The sequence below is a fragment of the Mesoplodon densirostris genome, chromosome 2, assembly GCF_025265405.1.
Source record: "Mesoplodon densirostris isolate mMesDen1 chromosome 2, mMesDen1 primary haplotype, whole genome shotgun sequence".
In the NCBI taxonomy this organism is placed as follows: Eukaryota; Metazoa; Chordata; class Mammalia; order Artiodactyla; family Ziphiidae; genus Mesoplodon; species Mesoplodon densirostris.
In genome coordinates, this window is record NC_082662.1 from 139500288 (window position 1) to 139510558 (window position 10271).

General features: G+C 35.0%; 1 pseudogene; it reads right to left on the reverse strand.

Moving 5' to 3' along the window:
* Positions 1-8291: 8291 nt before the first annotated feature.
* Positions 8292-8663, reverse strand: LOC132476340 (multifunctional methyltransferase subunit TRM112-like protein; annotated as a pseudogene).
* Between the last annotated feature and the right edge of the window lie 1608 nt (positions 8664-10271).

Here is a 10271-nt window from a genome sequence, read left to right on the forward strand (position 1 = left end):
AGGGGAGAGAATTACCTAAGGGCATGAATGTTAGAAACAACCTTCTCTCTCTCTCTCTCTCTCTCTCTCTCCTTCTCTCTAGATGTCTATCTATCTACATTTACATATCTCTCTATCTCTCTCTCTAGATATTTATCTATATAGATAGCATCTATATGATATCTGTTTCCAGTAGAATAATTTTTTTTAATGAATGGTTTTGTCGAAACCCATTGTCCAAAGTAGACACAGGTATTGCTACAGTGATGGGGCAGGAGAAGTTGAGGTGGAGGCCTGGCCTGTAAGGATCTGAAGATACAATCTAAAAATTCCTAAACATTTGAACTACGAGCACTCCCCTGAAAATAAGAGGGGAATAAGGGGTCTTACTAAGAAACAAAGACAATAAAGACAGCATCCATTCAATGTTTGTTGGAACTCAGAGGTGGTCCAAGTTACAACTTTGAAAAAGATACCATTAATTTTGGCATTGTCTTGGTGGACACTTTTGTTTCCAGTTCCTACTGCTTTGGCTTTATACAAGTCCTGTGTTCATGCTGCTTTATCTCAGTCTCAGCTATATGCTTGACATCTTGAAGCTTGAAGCTCCAGATGTACTTCACTTTTCCAGTTCAACGCTATCCTCCCCATTTTCAACCCACCCTTCAAATATCACTCCATTATTTGAGCACAAGGGAATCCCTGGTATAGGATGGGGAAGAGCACCTTACACATCGAAGTTACATTAAGAGAGCGATGGCGGATTGAATGCCATTCTATGTGGTTTAGAAATGGATGTCGAATTTATGGAAATCCAGTTAGTGCAACTAATGAAAGTAAGGTTTTTCAGGTTGTTGGGATAAATTTTTTGGTAGATTTAGGACCATATGTGCAAGAGGATCATTGTAAGAGGATCATTTTCTTTAAGTTGCTATTATTGGCACTTTACTTCTGAATCTGGAGATTATCTAAGACATTGTGCTTTAACCCAATTTCCACCCTTCAAATTTCCAGGAGAGTGGTATCAGGGATTTCAGCTATTATATCAAGAAGAGCAAACAATGGCTTCCTCCTAATCCCCAATTCCCACCCCTTGGAATGTCTTATGTGAGAAAATAAGCTCAAGTACTTCCTTCTTTCTACTAGGAATGAATCAAAGGTCAAGGTATTGGGAAAGGTGATTTTGAAGCTTTTACTGGGCAGTTTCCAGGGATAGATGGCTGGGTAACTTGAAAAAATACACACTCATGGGGCCTTTTTCTTATGTTCCCAAAGACAAGGGGGTAAACTTTAGAAGAGGAAAATAAATTGTGTAGAAGTGGTGGTGGCTGGGGGGCACTTGTGGGTCAGTGTGGTTCAAGGGACAAATAACACTATTATGCTTTAATGTAATTTAAAACACAGTCCCACTTAGGCAAGGGTGTCTGTAAATTATGTTGTATTTAGGGAAATAATATCCAGGTAGAGAGAACTAACATTCCCTTTTCATAGAGTTAATCTAGATTTAGGAATTGTATTACGATGAATGACCTGGGCCTAAGGAGGTAATGAAATGGATCCTTGCATCAGATCAATTCCTGTGGTGCTGATCCTTGAAGAATCATGAGGGATTTATATTGTAGATAATTGAAGGAGGCATTTTTGAAACCAAGGCGGACTTGAGGAGAAGAGAAGCAAGCCTATAAACAGGGTGGAAACATATGTAGAACTTCTATTAAATGCTTCTGAGCTTTTCCCTTGGATATGAAAACAGATTTTTTTCCTTTCTCTCTCTTATACTGCAACTCACTTTAGTTACTCCCCACCTCAAATTGTTTCTCAAGTTGGATACAGTACCATGGTCTTATTTACAGCATTATGGGGAATAGAGAGAAACACACAGAAGTGATCTTCCCCACATCCAACTTTCTGTTGAGAGCTGTGTGGGGCAGAAATATCATTTTGAGAGATACCATAGCAGGGAAGTAAGTCAGAGCGATGCTCAGTAAAACTAAGTGAGGAGGGAGGGACAGGTGGTACAGAAAAACACCTGTCAGATGGACCACTCGGGAGCAGCTCTATGTTTACTTGTTGTATCAGTCAGACTTCAGCCAGAAAAGCAGAGCCAGCAGACCATAAATACAACAAGAATCACTGCTTCTGGTCTAGTGGATAGAGCTAGGAAATAAATGTATGAAAGCTAACTAATGCATGCATACATCTATTTTTACCTAGCTAGCTAGCTAATCTAATTAAAAAAAAAAAAAAAAAAGCATGAGTTGGGGAATTCCCTGGTGGTCCAGTGGTTGGGATTCCTCGCTTCCACTTCAGGGGCCGTGAGTTCCATCCTGGTAGGGGAACTAAGATCCCACATGCCGCGTGGTGTGGCCAAAAAAAAAAAAAAAAAAGAAAAGAAATGGGATTGTTAGTTCATATAGTACATAATTATCCTTCCCCAGTGCTGTACTATTTAAAAAAGAAAAAAATAATGCATGAGTTTATATGGATAGCTTTGAATCCAATCCAGGACCACAGGGTTCATTTTAGCTTTTCCCCTTTCCTTACTTGTAACTTCTTCTTGACAATGAGAAACCTAGCTCTAATTAGATAAAATATATTTACTTATTTTTTCAACTCAGTATATTAATGTTTTCTGTATTAACCCATACCCCTCTGAGAAACAAATTACCCATTAGAATATAATGTTTCTGAATAGTTCTTTTGTCTTTAAGTATCCAGTGAAAATGTTACTTTCCTAAGTTACTTAGGTCATCTACTTTCTTCCCCCTTCCCCTTAGTGAGGTCATGTGATTCATTTGAAATAATTTAAATTCATCCTTCGATCTGTCATGACCTGGAATCCATCCTCCCTTCCCAACAATTTGACAGTTTACAAAAATAAAGAAGAAAACTAATATGGTAAAAGTCATTCTTTTTGGTGAAGAGCTGTATGGGTTTTGACAAATGTATAGATCCATGTATCCACCACCATATTTGCATACAGAATACCATTGGCTCCCAAATTTCCTTGTATTGCTTTTTAACAGACAACTGCTCCTCCCACCATATAACCTCTGGAAACCACTTAAGGTTTTCCTATTCCCATATAAATGGAATCATATAACATGTAACATTTTGAGTTTAGCTTTTTTTACTTAGCAAAATGCATTTAAGATTCATCCATGTTGTTTGGGAATCACTAGTCTGTTCCTACTCATTGCTGTAGAGTGTTCTATTGCACAAATGTGCCACAGCTTGTTTATCCATTTGCTGGTTGATGGGCATCTGGATTGTTTCCAATATTTGGTGAATTTGAATAAAGCTGCTACAAATTTTCATATACATGTTTTTTCAGGTACATAAGTTTTCATTTCTTTTGGGTGGCTTGAAATATCTTTAACTTTATAAGAATTGCCAAACTGTTTTCCAAAGAGGCTGTAATATTTTGCATTCCCACCAACTATGTAATAAGTTCCAGTTGCTTGGCCTCCTTCTAGGTACTTGGTGCTGCCATTAAAAAAAAATAATAATAACCATTTTAGTAGGAGTGTAGTGGTGTCTCATGGTAATTTTAACTTGCATTTCCCTGTACTAATGACATTGAACATCTTTTTTGTAGGCTTATTTGCCACCCTCATCCCTTCTTTGGTGACGTGTCTGTTCAGATCTTTTATCCATTTTTAAAATTGGTTTGCTTAATTTCTTATTGTTTAGTTTTGAGAGTTCTTTATATATTCTAGTTAGAAATTATTCACCAGAAATGTAATTTGCAAATATTTTCTCTAGGCTGTGGCTGTCTTTTGTAAAGCAAATATTTTCATTTTGATGAAGTACAATTTATCAAGTTTTTAAATTTATAGATCATGCTTTTGGTGACATAACTAAAATTCTTTGTTCACACATGATTTCTTCTAAATGTTTTATATATTTATATCTATAATCTATTTAGAGTTAATGTTTGAAGTATGGCTCAGATTCCTTCTTTCTTTTTCTGGGAGGGGGACATATAGACATCCAACTGTTCCAGCAGTATTTGTTGAAGACACTATACTTTCTCCATTGAATTGTATTTGCACCTTTACCAAAGTCAGTTGACTGTTTTTATTCATGTGGATCTAATTCTGGTCTCTCTTTATCTGTTCTATTGATTTATGTGTTTATACCTTTACCAATACCACATTGTTTTGATTACAACTTTAGAGTATATCTTGTGATAGAGGAAAGTGAGTCCTTGGCTTTGTTCTTCTCTTTTAAAATTGTTTTGGCTATTTTAGTTCCTTTGCCTTTCCCTATAAATTTTAGAATCGCCTTGTTAATATTTACAAAAGAACCTACTGGGATTTTATTTGGGGTTTTCAATTTAACTGGGGATAATTGACAGCAATATTGAGTCTTAAAGCCATTAACATGGTGTGACCCTAAATTTACTTAGGATTTCTTTAATATTTTTCACCAGTGTTTTGCAGTTTTTAGCATACAGGTCCTACACATAAATTTTTAGACTCATATCTAAGTTTTTTTGGATGTTATGATAAATAGCATTATTTTTAAAATTTTGAATTCCAGTTGTCAATTTTCTATCTTGTGACTTTGCTAACCCCTTTCATTAGTTCGAGAAGGATTTCTGTAGACTTCTTTGGAGATTTTCTACATAGACAGTCATGCCATTTTTTAAATACAGTTTTTGTTTTTTGGGGTTTTTTTTTGGCCATACCATGTGGCATGTGGGATCTTAGTTCCCCAACCAGGGAAGCTTCTACTTCCCAGCAGTGGGAGCACTGAGTCTCAACCACTGGGCCCCTAGGGACGTCCCTTAAATACAGTTTTATTTCTTCCTTTTTTGACGTGCAAGCCTTTTATATCTTTTCCTTGCTTTATTGCACTAGTTAGGACTTTCAGTATGATGTTGAGAGAGAGAACAGCCTTACTTTGTGTTTTATAATAGGGTGAAACAATTCAGTCTTTCATCATTTAGTGTAATATAGCTGTAGCTTGCTGAATATTCCAAGTATACTTTGTCAGGTTAGGAAAGTTCTCTTTTATTTCTAGTTTACTGATAGTTTTTTTTTTTTTAGCATAAATAGAGATTGAATTTTTTCAAATGATTTTTCTGCATCTATTGAGGATCATATATTTTTTCTTCTTTTCAATTTCATTGCTTTCTGGTATTATTTTTATTACTTAATTTACTCTTGATTTGGGTTTAGTTTGCCCTTTTTTTCTAGTTTCTTAAGGTAAAAGCTTAGATTATTGATTTGAGATCATTATTCTTTTTGTTTAACCATTTTATGCTATATGTTACATTTTAACTATTTTATGTTATAGCCATTTTATGCTATACATTTCCATATAATCACTTTTTCAGTTACATCCCACACATTTTTGTGCTGTTGTATGTTCACTTTCATTTACCTCAAAATATTTTTAAAATTTCTTTGAGATTTTCTTTTCCACCCATGGGTTATTTAGGATTGTGCTGTTTATTTACAAAATATTTGGAGATTTTCTAAATAACTTTCTGTTATTTATATCTGGTTTAATTCTTTTATGGTTTGAGAACATCTTTGTATGACTTTCTATTCATTTCAATTTATTGAGGTGTATTTTGTGAGTCATATGGTCTATCTTGGTGAATGTTTCATGTGTACTTGAGAAAGAAAGTGTATTTTGCTGTTGTTGAATGGAGTGTTTCATAAATGTCAATTAAGTCTATTTGGTCAATAATGTTCAGGGCTCCTGTATTCTTACTAGTTTTCTCTCTACATGTTTTTTCTATCAGTTATTGAAAGAGGAGTGATAAAATCTTCAGCAATTGTGGATCTATCTATATTTCCTTTCTATTTGTTTTTGCTTCATGTATTTTGAAACTCTGATGTTATGGGCATAAATGTTTAGGATTGCTATTTTTGTCTTGGGAAAATTGATTCGTTTATTATCATGTAATATCTCTCTTTAGCCCTGACATCTATTTTGTTTGATATCAAAATAGCTATTTCAAACTTTCTTTTTGGTTAGTGTTTGCATGATATATCTTCTCTTTTACTTTTAACTTATATTTATAGTTATACTACACTTTTATATTTATATTTAAAGTTAGTTTCTTGAGGAAAGCATATAGTTGGTGCTTGCTTTTTGATCGAATCAGTCATTTTAAACTGGTGCATTCAGACATTCATATTTAATGCAATTATTGATATGGTTGGATTAAAATCTACCATCTTGCCAGCTGTTTTCTATTTCTTCCATCTGTTCTTTATTTCTTTTTTCTTTATCTGCCTTCTCTTGGGTTAATTGAGCATTATTATGATTCAATTTTGTTTCTTAAGTTGACATTATTTATACCACTTTAAAAAAAATTGAAGCACAAAAGGTTAAGTCATTTTCCCATGGTTACAAGCATAGTTGGTCTCCCAAGCTTATGCTTAAAAACATTATGTTATATTTCTATGGGCTAGACTAGGACACTGCAACTTAAATTTTGAGACCAAAACCATCAACTTACAAAATATCCTTTGAGTATTTCCCCCAAATACACTAAAGGAAGTTGACTTTTAGAGGTAGTGGGGGTTGAGGAGAAGAAATTGATGCTTAGCTTATATTTCTATGTGCTGAATTTTATAAATCAAGTATGTTTAAGTTATTGGAATCATAAAATGATTGCATTTTTTTTTCCTTGCGATATGCGGGCCTCTCACTGTTTTGGCCTCTCCTGTTGCAGAGCACAGGCTCCGGACGCACAGGCTCAGCGACCATGGCTCATGGGCCCAGCCGCTCCGTGGCATGTGGGATCTTCCCGGACCAGGGCACGAACCCGTGTCCCCTGCATCGGCAGGCGGACTCTCAACCACTGCGCCACAAGGGAAGCCCTATGATTGCATTTTTAATCATTTAATTTTAAAACTGAGAGCTTACTCGGATTATCATCTAATGTTCTCATTGTTTTGATAGAAGCAATGAAGCCCCAAGAAATTACATTTCTTATCTAAAATCATAGAGCTAATAATTCTTGACAGAGTCAGAACTTGAACCCATTTACAAGCCTCCTCCCCAGAAATCTACCATATCCCTCCTCTGTGCTCCTATACTATTTATGCTTACTTCTAATCATTGAACATGTCACAATATAGTCTACTTGTTCTTTTATATATTTGCATCCTCTACTAGTATTTAAATTGTTTGAATGATCATTTTTATTTAACTAAGTATCCTGAGCAACTGTCATACAGCATGACACATTGTAACCACATTTTTTTTTAAAGTTTGTTGAATGAAAAGTCCTATTTTGGTTGCAGTCAAGAACTCTGCTCTTAGTATCACTTGATATGTCATGAAAGACAAGGAGCCATCACTAGTCTTCCAGACTCCAGAAGGGTGTTACTCAGTCTCAGGATGAGACTTTGAATTTCTCTTTCACAGAAATTAGAACTATTTCAGGAAAAGCAGAAGCATATCAGAATTTTGTTGCACTCAGTCCTGAATAATCTATAGCTCTTTTCTTCTATAAGATGCAAACCAGGATGACTCTTATACCTTGATTATAAGCAAAGACTCCCAGAGGACCAACATGGCATGTGAGGCCCTTCACAGTGTTGCTCCTATCTACCCCTTAGCCAAATCTCCAGCCACAAAACCCTTAATTACTTCTTGTTCCTAGAATGCTCCCTACTGGTTTATTTTTTTTAACTTTATTGAGGAATAATTGACTAATATAATTGTATATATTTATAGTGTACAATGTGATGATTTAACATATGTATGTATTATAGAATAATTACCAAGAGCAAGATAATTAGCACATCCATCACTTCACACAGTGAAAAAATCAGAATTTTTTTTTCAGATTTCAAGTATAAGTGATATCATACAGTAGTCTTCTTTTTCTGTCTGGCTTATTTCACACAGCATAATGCACTCCAGTTTCATCCATGTTATAAAAAATGATAGGATTTCCTTTTTTATGGGGGAATTTTATGTCCATATCTATACATTTTCTTCTAGGAGTTTTATGGTTTCAGTTCTTACCTTTAAGTCTTTAATCCATTTTGAGTTAATTTTTATGAGTGGTGTAAGATAGGGGGGTATAGTTTCACTCTTTTGCATGTGAGTATAGAGTTTTCCTAACACCGTTTATTTTTATTTAAAAATTTTTTTGGTTTTGAACCTTTAATGAGAAAAGTATATATATAATATTGAGCTCAAGTACACTTTGTGTTTCATGTGTCACTGGGCCAAGGGTTGGGGATACAGAGAACAGAACTAACAAACAGGATATATGTAAACAAAGATACACAAGGTCACAGAATGAGAAACTGGTGCTTGGCACTGTTTTAAGTCTAGGTTACCTCATCACTCAGCAGCATTTTGGGGATCCCACGGCTGATGGGGAATAGAAATCCAGACTCTGGACATTGCAGGGCACCCTCCAACACACCCACCTCTAGCAGCACATGGTGCATATTTCTCAGAAAATTCTCCTTATGTTCATGTCCTTGAATTGGCTTTTTGGGCACCTTGAACAGATGCAAGGTGTCTGAAGCCTCCAGAAGCACCGCCCACTCCACTTCAGGTATCATACCCGCCACGAAGTCGGGGTTGGACTCCACAGGGTTAATGCAGACTTCAGTGGTCTGGAGGCACGGGGCGAAGCCTCAGGCCCCCATTCCCTGCACATGAAAGCTCAGCAGGTTGTGGGTGAGCAGCTTCATGTCAACTCAACACCTCCTAACACCATTGATTGAACAGACTATTCTTTCCTCATGGTGGGCTCTTCACACTCTTGTCAAAAATTAGTTGACCACACATGTCTGGTTTTATTTCTGAGATACCTATTCTGTTCCACTGGCCTATGTGTCTGTTTTTATGCCAGGACCATACCATTTTGATTAATATAGGTTTATAACAGTTTGAAATCAGGAATGGTGATGTCCTTCTGCTTTGTTTTTCTTTCTCAAGATTGCTTTGCCTATTTGGGTCTTTTGTGATCCCATACAAAATTTAGGATAGATTTTTCTATTTCTGTGTATATTACCATTGGAATCCTGTTAGGGATTGCACTGAATCTGCAGATTGCTTTGAATGGTATTAACATTTTCACTATATTAATTCTTCCAATCTAAGAACGCAGGTTATCTTTCCATTTGTTTGTATTTTCTTCAATTCCTTTCATCAATGTCATATAGTTTCAGTGTACAGCTCTTTCACCTCACTGATTAATTTATTCCTAGGTATTTTATTTTTGATGCTATCGTAAATGAGATGGTTTTCTTAATTTCTCTTTCAGATACTTCATTTCTAGTGTATAGAAATGCAACTGAATTTTGTATGTTGATTTTGTACCCTGCAACTTTACTGAATTCATTTATTAGTTCTGACATGTTTTTGGTGGCACATTTAAGGTTTTCTATACATAAGATCACATCACCTGCAAACAATTTTACTTTTTTCTTTTTGATTTAGATGATTTTTTATTTCTTTTTCTTGCCTAACTGCTGTGGCTAGGACTTCCAGACTTTGTTGAATAGAAGTAGCAAGAATGTGCTTCTTTGTCTTGTTCTTGATTTTAGAGAAAAAACTTTTAACTTTTCACCATTGAGTATGATGTTAGTTGTGGACTTTTCATATTTGGGTTTTATAATGTTGAGATTATATATTCCTTCTATACTTAACTTGTTGAGAGGTTTTTTTTTTTAATTATGAAAGGATGTTGAATTTTGCCAAATGCTTTTTTTCTGTATCTATTAATATGGTCATGTGATTTTTATCCTTCATTCTGTTGATGTGTTATATCACATTTATTGATTTGTAATTTTTTTTTTTTTAGTGGCAAGTGATTCTTTTTATTATTTCTAAGGGATCTTGGTTTTATTGGCAATAGAAGATACTTAATTGGCACCTCTTTTTTTAAAATTAGAGTATAGTTGCTTTACAGTATTGTCTTAGTTTATACTGTACAACAAAGTGAATCAGCTATATGTATACATATATCCCCATTTTTTTTTATTTCCTTCTCATTTAGGTCACCACAGTGCACTGAGTAGAGTTCCCTGTGCTATACAGTAGATTCTCATTAGTTATCTATTTTACACATAGTATCAATAGTGTATATATGTCAATCCCAATGTCCCAACTCATCCCACCACCACCCCCCTTTCCCTCTTGGTATCCATATGTTTGTTCTCTATGTCTGTGTCTCTGTTTCTACTTTGTAAATAAGATCATCTATACCAGTTTTTTCAGATTCCACATACATGCATTAATATATGGTATTTGTTTTTCTCTTTCTGACTTACTTCAATCTGTATGAGTCTCTAGGT